The 7,259-nt window shown below is 32.8% G+C and overlaps 1 non-coding gene across 1 annotated transcript; it reads left to right on the forward strand.

The window, feature by feature from the left end:
- Positions 1 to 4,741: 4,741 nt before the first annotated feature.
- LOC112439642 (U6 spliceosomal RNA) lies at positions 4,742 to 4,846 on the forward strand. The gene has a single exon (XR_003027900.1). It is a non-coding gene; the product is annotated as a U6 spliceosomal RNA (small nuclear RNA).
- The last annotated feature ends 2,413 nt before the right edge of the window (positions 4,847 to 7,259 follow it).

The following is a 7,259-nucleotide window of genomic DNA, read 5'->3' on the forward strand; positions in this document are numbered from 1 at the left end:
GGTGGTGGTGAAAATGACCATGGACAATCTTGGGAAAAATACAAACGAAATAGTTTGACTGTGATGGAATGTTTTGTTAGCGTTCTTATCGAAAATGTGGTAGAGAGCATAGGTTAGAACCAAAAGGTCCTTGAATTACAGGATGAATAATTTTAACATTATTCTTCAGATAACAATCAATGGATAATAGGTTTTTAACCATGGAATTGACTCAGCAAAATTGTTGAGAAAGATATACTTGATGTCCATAACTTGAGGAAAAGAAATAGAACAGAAAAGATGAAACTAGGCCAGGCGCGGTGGCTCATGCCTGTAATCCAAGCATTTTGGGAGGTCAAGAGGGGCAGATCACTTGAAGTCAGGAGTTCGAGACCACCCTGGCCAACATGGCAACCCCATCTCTATGAAAAACAGAAATAATTGCTGGGCGTGGTTGTGGGAGCGTGTAATCCTAGCTACTGGGGAGGCTGAAGAACTAATCGCTTGAACCTGGGAGGTGGAGGTTGCAGTGAGCTGAGATCGCTCCACAGCACTCCAGCCTAGGTGACAGAGTGAGACTCCATTTCAAAAAAAAAAAAAGAAAGAAAAGATGAAACTACATATTTTTTGAAAGGCATATGCAACATGTGGATATATATATACACATACATGTATATGCATACATTTATATGTTTATAATATGTACATAATATGTATAATATACATATACATAATTCTAAATCATAAGCAAATGAGCAATAAAATATGTTAAGAGTTGTCTATTTCAACACCCAGTATAGTGCCTGGAACACAGTGGGTGCTTAATCAGTGTATGAATAATTCATTCACAAAGTAAATTAATATTAATGTCCAAACCAAAATATTACTGCACACTCTTTGAGCTAGAGATATTAAGGTATCCACTATAAACCCTTCAAATGTATGTAATCTATATCTCTTCCTAGATAAAAATGTAAGTTTTAAGGATGACTGAAAACTGGTAGTTACCTAGGTAACCCATGAAGTAAAATTCATGAGAATTAAATTCTGATTGTAAGTATTTCCTTTACTGTCTGCCTTTTGAAAAGAGGCAACAGATATAGCATCAAAGCTTCCACTTAACAAGCAGATCAAAAAGAATAGATGACTTGATTCTGATATATCTAAATATCTACTTATGATTTCAGTCACCTTTCTTTTGAGCCTTTGGTTATTTTTAGAATCACTTTTCAACAGTGACCAAATGAGTTCACAGACTGAGAACTTAGGTGAGATCTATACAACTGCAATTATTTGAGTATTTTTTTAAACTAAAAAAGGCTTAAGGGTTTCTGAATGACTCAGATAATTAGATAAAAATGACTCGCCTGCGCTATCTACTGAACCATATATGCCAAGACATTTAGGTAGTGGCCAACATTTGCTACTCTCTTTATTTAATGTTCAGAGTAGCTATTTCAAGGAATGCTTCTTTGAAAGATGGTCATGCTACCAAATCACCAAAACATCAGGGTAATCAGTGGAAAGTGTCAATCAACCATCTAGATCTGTTGAGATCTGTTGCTTGATTTACAATAAACGTGGCTGATTCTGTTGCTTTTACTCTGGCAATATGGCATCTTGTCAGATAATGGTACTCCCAGGGAGAGACACCAAAAACAGTGTCTGCTGGATTCCAAAGCTTCTGTTAAAAGGATAAAAATATGTTTCTCTAGATCTTGAGCAACAAAATTGACTTATTTCATGTTTCTCTCCATCAGAACTATTTGTGCCAATACATAATATAGTTTAGTGTTAATTCTTTTGAATTTTAAAAACTCAGCTATTCAATCAAGAGACTATTTTATCCATGTAGAATTTTTATAATCACAGGTTATAAGAACATGAGAGACCATTACATTGCTTTTAACTAAAGTCAAAATAACCTAAGAAATTCTGTCCTTTGTAGAGTCACAGGGACTGGTCTTCGGCATCTAACTTCAAAAATTAAAAAAAAAAAAGTATACAAAACGTGCTATACGCAGCACAGGAAAGTATCCTCTGAGTGAAGGGAACAGATCATTTCCTGAAGAACATTTCCAGGACACAAAGCGAGAAAAGAGAACCTCAATAGATCTAATGGCTTCCTTGACATGACTAAAATTTTTAGGGTAGGGTTCTGGAGAGAAGAAACAGAAACACAGAGAGAGGAGAGAAAGTTCCAGGATCTATAGAGGGTTCTACTCAAATCTTAGGCTGCCAACTGACTACTGGATATGTGTGAGAAACCACTAAACTGAGAGAAAAAAAACAGTAGAAAAAGGCAGATGAGCAATCAATCTCCAGAACTGACTATGGTCAGAAATAGTTTGTGTTCACAAACCAGCCCAAGTGGAAAGATTTTTAAATACATGGAACATTGAATATAGTTTTGAGAAGAGAATTGCACTGGTGGTGGGGCTAAATCAGCCCTAAATAGCTACCTTTGAACTCACCTAAGAAAGCTGAAAAGAAAGATTCAAAGGATCAGACTGTTCAAGTAACTTAACTGTGTCCTAGAGCAAAACTGAAAAATATTTAAGTAAATACCAAAAAAAGAGAAATTCAACATGAAAATCTGTGTCTATAATCCATCCAAAAATTACCACACATACAAAATGTATTACAATAGAATTTATAATAAGGAGAAAAATTAAGCAAAATAAATAGCTCACAAATTACAAACATGATGTAATTAGTAAATAAGAATATTAAAATTTCATTCTTATACTTCTTATTTCCAAAAGATAGATAACTGCATGAGCATAATGAAGCAAGAAATAAAAATTTTAAAAACACCCAAATCAAACTTACTGTATCAGGAAATAAAAAATACAATGCCAAACTACACTTTATGGGATTACCAGCACATTAGACAGCGTAGAAGAAAAGATTGGTCAATGTGAAGATATAGCAATGAAAACTGTTTTTTAAAAATCCAAGGAAAATAACTGAAAAAAATCAACAAAGCACGAGAGAGATGTGGAAGAATATTAACTAACCACACATATGTGTAACTGTAATAGCAGAGGGGAAACGGATAAAGAAACAGAAAAAGTATTTGAAAAAATAATGCTAAAAATTTTCCAAATTTGAAAACAATAAACCCACAAATTCAAGAAGCTTAATGAGCCCAAAGCACAAAAAATAGGAAAATAACTACATGAAGACAAATGATAATAAAACTGCTGAAAACCAATAATAAAGAGAAAATATTTGAAAATAGCCAGGAAAAGATACACTGTGAATCAAAGACAAAAAAAAAAATGCATCAGTGACAAAAAAAAAAAATATGCATCGGCGGCCAGTGATTCACATCTGTAGTCCCAGCACCTTGGAAGGCCAAGGCGGGCGGATCACGAGGTCAGGAGATGGAGACCATCCTGGCTAACACGGTGAAACCCCATCTCTACTAAAATACAGAAAAAATTAGCCGGGAGTGGTGGTGGGCACCTGTAGTCCCAGCTACTTGGGAGGCTGAGGCAGGAGAATGGCGTGAACCTGAGAGGCAGAGCTTGCAGTGAGCCGAGATCGCGCCACTGCACTCCAGCCTGGGCGACAGAGCGAAACTCCGTCTCAAAAAAAAAAAAATGCATCGGCATATCATCAGAAATAATGCAACCTAGAACACAGTGGAGTGACATAGAAGAGATAAAAAGAAAATAGAAAAAGTCAACCTAGAATTGTATAAGGATGACTATGTCTTTTTAAAAATAAAGACAAAATAAAGACTTCTTAAGAAAACAGTCATCACTCCTAGACCAGCATTATAAGAAATGTTAAAGGATGTTCTAGCAAAAAGATAATGACAAAAAGAAATTTAGATATTTGCTAAGGAATGAATAAAACCAGAAATCATTAATATGCTGGTAGGTAAACATGAAATATTTTTATTCTATTTAAGAAATGGGATAAAAATAAACTAAAATAAAATTATTTAAAAATAATAACTTGCCAGGCACCATGGCTCACGCCTGTAATCCCAGCACTTTGGGAGGCTGAGGTGGGTGGATTACTTGAAGTCAGGTTTTCGAGACCAGCCTGGCCATTGTGCTGAAACCCCATCACTACTAAAAATACAAAAATTAGCTGGGCTGGGTAGCGCACCTGTAATCCCAGCTATTCCAGAGACTGAGGCATGAGAATCGCTTGAACCTGGAAGGCGAAGATTGCAATGAGCCAAGATTGTGCCACTGCACTCCAGGCTGGGTGACAGAGTGAGACTCCGTCTCAAAATAATAAGTAAATGAATAAATAATAAAGTAAGTAAATAAAAATAATAATTTATTTTGGAGTTTATTATACACATAAAAAAGTATGCGACAACAATAGCACAAAAACCAGGTAATAAAAACAGAAATATAATACTAGAACATTCTTATGCTGTGCTTGAAGTGGTATAATATTATTTGAAGGTAGACAATAATATGTTAAACATGTATACAATAAAGCATAGAACAACTGCTAAAACAAAACATAACAAACAATAAAAGAGCTCAAAAAAGTACAACTAGTAAACCAATAAATCAGATACAATTCAATTTAAAAAAACATTCAGTTATTCTAAAATAAGAGATATATTAGTTTCTATTGCAGAATCACACATTAACCCACAACTTATCAGTGCATGCAACTGACATTTATTATCTCACACAGTTTCTGAGGGGCATAAACTCAAAAATGCCTTGGCTGGGTGGTTCTTACTCAGGGTCTCTCAGGAGGTTGCAACTAAGAAAATCACTCTGCCTCCTTCAGCAACACATAAACTAAAAGTGGAACAATACAGAGAAGATTGGCATGGCCACTGCACAAGGGTGACATGCAAATTTGTGAAGCATTTCATATTTTTGGAGTAGGATAACTATAGCTAACAACAATGTATTATACATTTCCAAATAGAAGTGAGGACTTTAAATGTTCTCAATGCATACAAATGACAAATGCTTGTGTTGAAGGTTATCTTAAATACCCCGACTTGATCATTACACATTTTATGCATATAATAAAACATTACATGTACTTCACAAATATGTTCAAATATTATGGATCAATAAAAATAGAACATAATCAGAGAAAATCATCACTTAGTAATTGATAACACTAGTAGACAGCAAATTAGTAAGAATGTAGAAGATTTGAAAGACAGGATGAACAAACCTGACCTAATTAACATTTATAGAACATTTCACCCAAAATAGTAAATTATACATTCTTTTTATGTGACATAGAATGTTTACGAAGATTAACAATATTTTGTGTCATAAAACAAGTCTCAATAAACTTAAAAGCATGTTCTCTGGCCACAGTAAATTTAAATTAGAAATAAATAAAACTAAAAAATGTGGAAGATTCCTAAATATTTGTAAACTAAACAATAAATTTTCAAATAACTCATGGTTCATAGAAGAAATACAAAGGAAATTAGAAAATATTTTAAACTGAGTAAGATTAAAATATGGCATATCAAATGTGTGGGGCATAAGTAGTGGGTAGAAAGATATTTATAACATTAAATGTATATGTTTGAAAAGTAGCAAGTCCACCATGAATATCTAAACTACCACTTTAAGAAGCAACAACAAAAAAAGACAGCAAGTTAAGCCCAAAGTAAGAAAAATAAAAAGAAATAATAAGGATAAAAGAAGGAATCAATGAAATTTAAAAATAGACTAAGAGAAAAATCAATGAAACTGAAAGCTGATTCTTTGAGATCAAGAAAACTGAAAAGCCCCCAGCAAGACTGATCAGGCTTGAAAGAAAATATGAAATACAAATTACCATTATCAATGATAAAAAAGGAAACATCACCACAGAACCTAACAAGATCTTTTAAATTGTACAGAAATGCTGTAAATAAGTTTAACAAATCAAATAAAATGGACAAATTCCTCAAAAATTAAACCAACATTCATATTGAATTACATGCATACTGAATTTATATTAAATTACATATTCAATGTGTAATTATATATTCAATATGTAGTTTGAGATTCACTATATTAAGAGACTACAAAACAAAAACTACATAAGCATCTCAATAAATGCACAAAAAGTGTTTTACAAAATGCAACATCTAGTCAGATAAAAATTCTCAGCACACTAGTAGAAGAATAAATAGAATGGATTTTCCTTAAACAGATAAAGAAAATCTTTATTAAACTTGTAATTACTATGACACATAATTATGGAAGACTGAATATTTTCCCTCTAAGATTGGGAACAACGCAAAGATTCCCATTTTATTACTTCTATTAATTTTTTTTCTACAGGTCCTCAAAAGTGCAATAAGACCAGATAAAGAAATAAAAGGTATATGGATTTAAAAGGAAGAAATAAAACTACCTTTAATAACAAATGACATGATTATCAAGTTCGAAAATTCTAGGAATTAATATTAAAGACACAAAAATAATAAATGAATTTAGCAAAATTCCAGCATATGAAGTTAATATACAACATCCATTATTTTCCTACATACAAAACCAAACAATTGGAAATTATAATAAAATAACACTACTTATAATAGCATCAAAAATAAGAAATACAATAAATTTTGAAAAAAAACGTGCACAGCATATAAACTGAAAACAACAGAACGTTGCTGAGAAAAACTAAAGATCTAAATAAATGCAGATACAGTGCTTAAAAGGCATTAAAAGATTCATAGTGTTAAGGTGTCAATTCTCAAACTTACCTATACAGACAACAAAATCTCCATTAAAATTCCAAAAATTTCATTCTAAAATTTATATAGAAATGCAAATAAACTCTAGAATAGCTAAGACAATTTTGAAAAAGAACAAAGTTGGATGACTTTACCTGTTTTCAAGACATTATACACTAGCATGTTAAACACAGTGTGTTGGTATAAAGACAGACACATAGATCAATGAAACCTCACAGAGTTGAGAAATGAACCCACACTTTTTTTTTGAGATGGAGTCTTGCTCTGTCACCCAGGCTGGAGTGCAGTGGCGCGATCTCGACTCACTACAAGCTCTGCCTCCCGGAACCCACAATTTTATGACTAGTTGATATTTGACAAAGTTTCTAGGGCAATTCAATGAGGGAAAGGATTGTCTTTTCAGGAAAGTGTATGAGAAAATTGAATAACCATAAGCAAAAAAAAAAAAAAAAAAAAGAAACAAAAACACAGTAAATTTGGACCCGTGACCCTTACGTCACAACATAAAAATGAACTGGAAATGTATAATAAACTAAATGTAAAATAAAAATCTGTAAAATTTTTTATAACAAAGCAC

The sequence above is a fragment of the Pan paniscus genome, chromosome 3 (assembly GCF_029289425.2).
Source record: "Pan paniscus chromosome 3, NHGRI_mPanPan1-v2.0_pri, whole genome shotgun sequence".
Taxonomy (NCBI): Eukaryota; Metazoa; Chordata; class Mammalia; order Primates; family Hominidae; genus Pan; species Pan paniscus.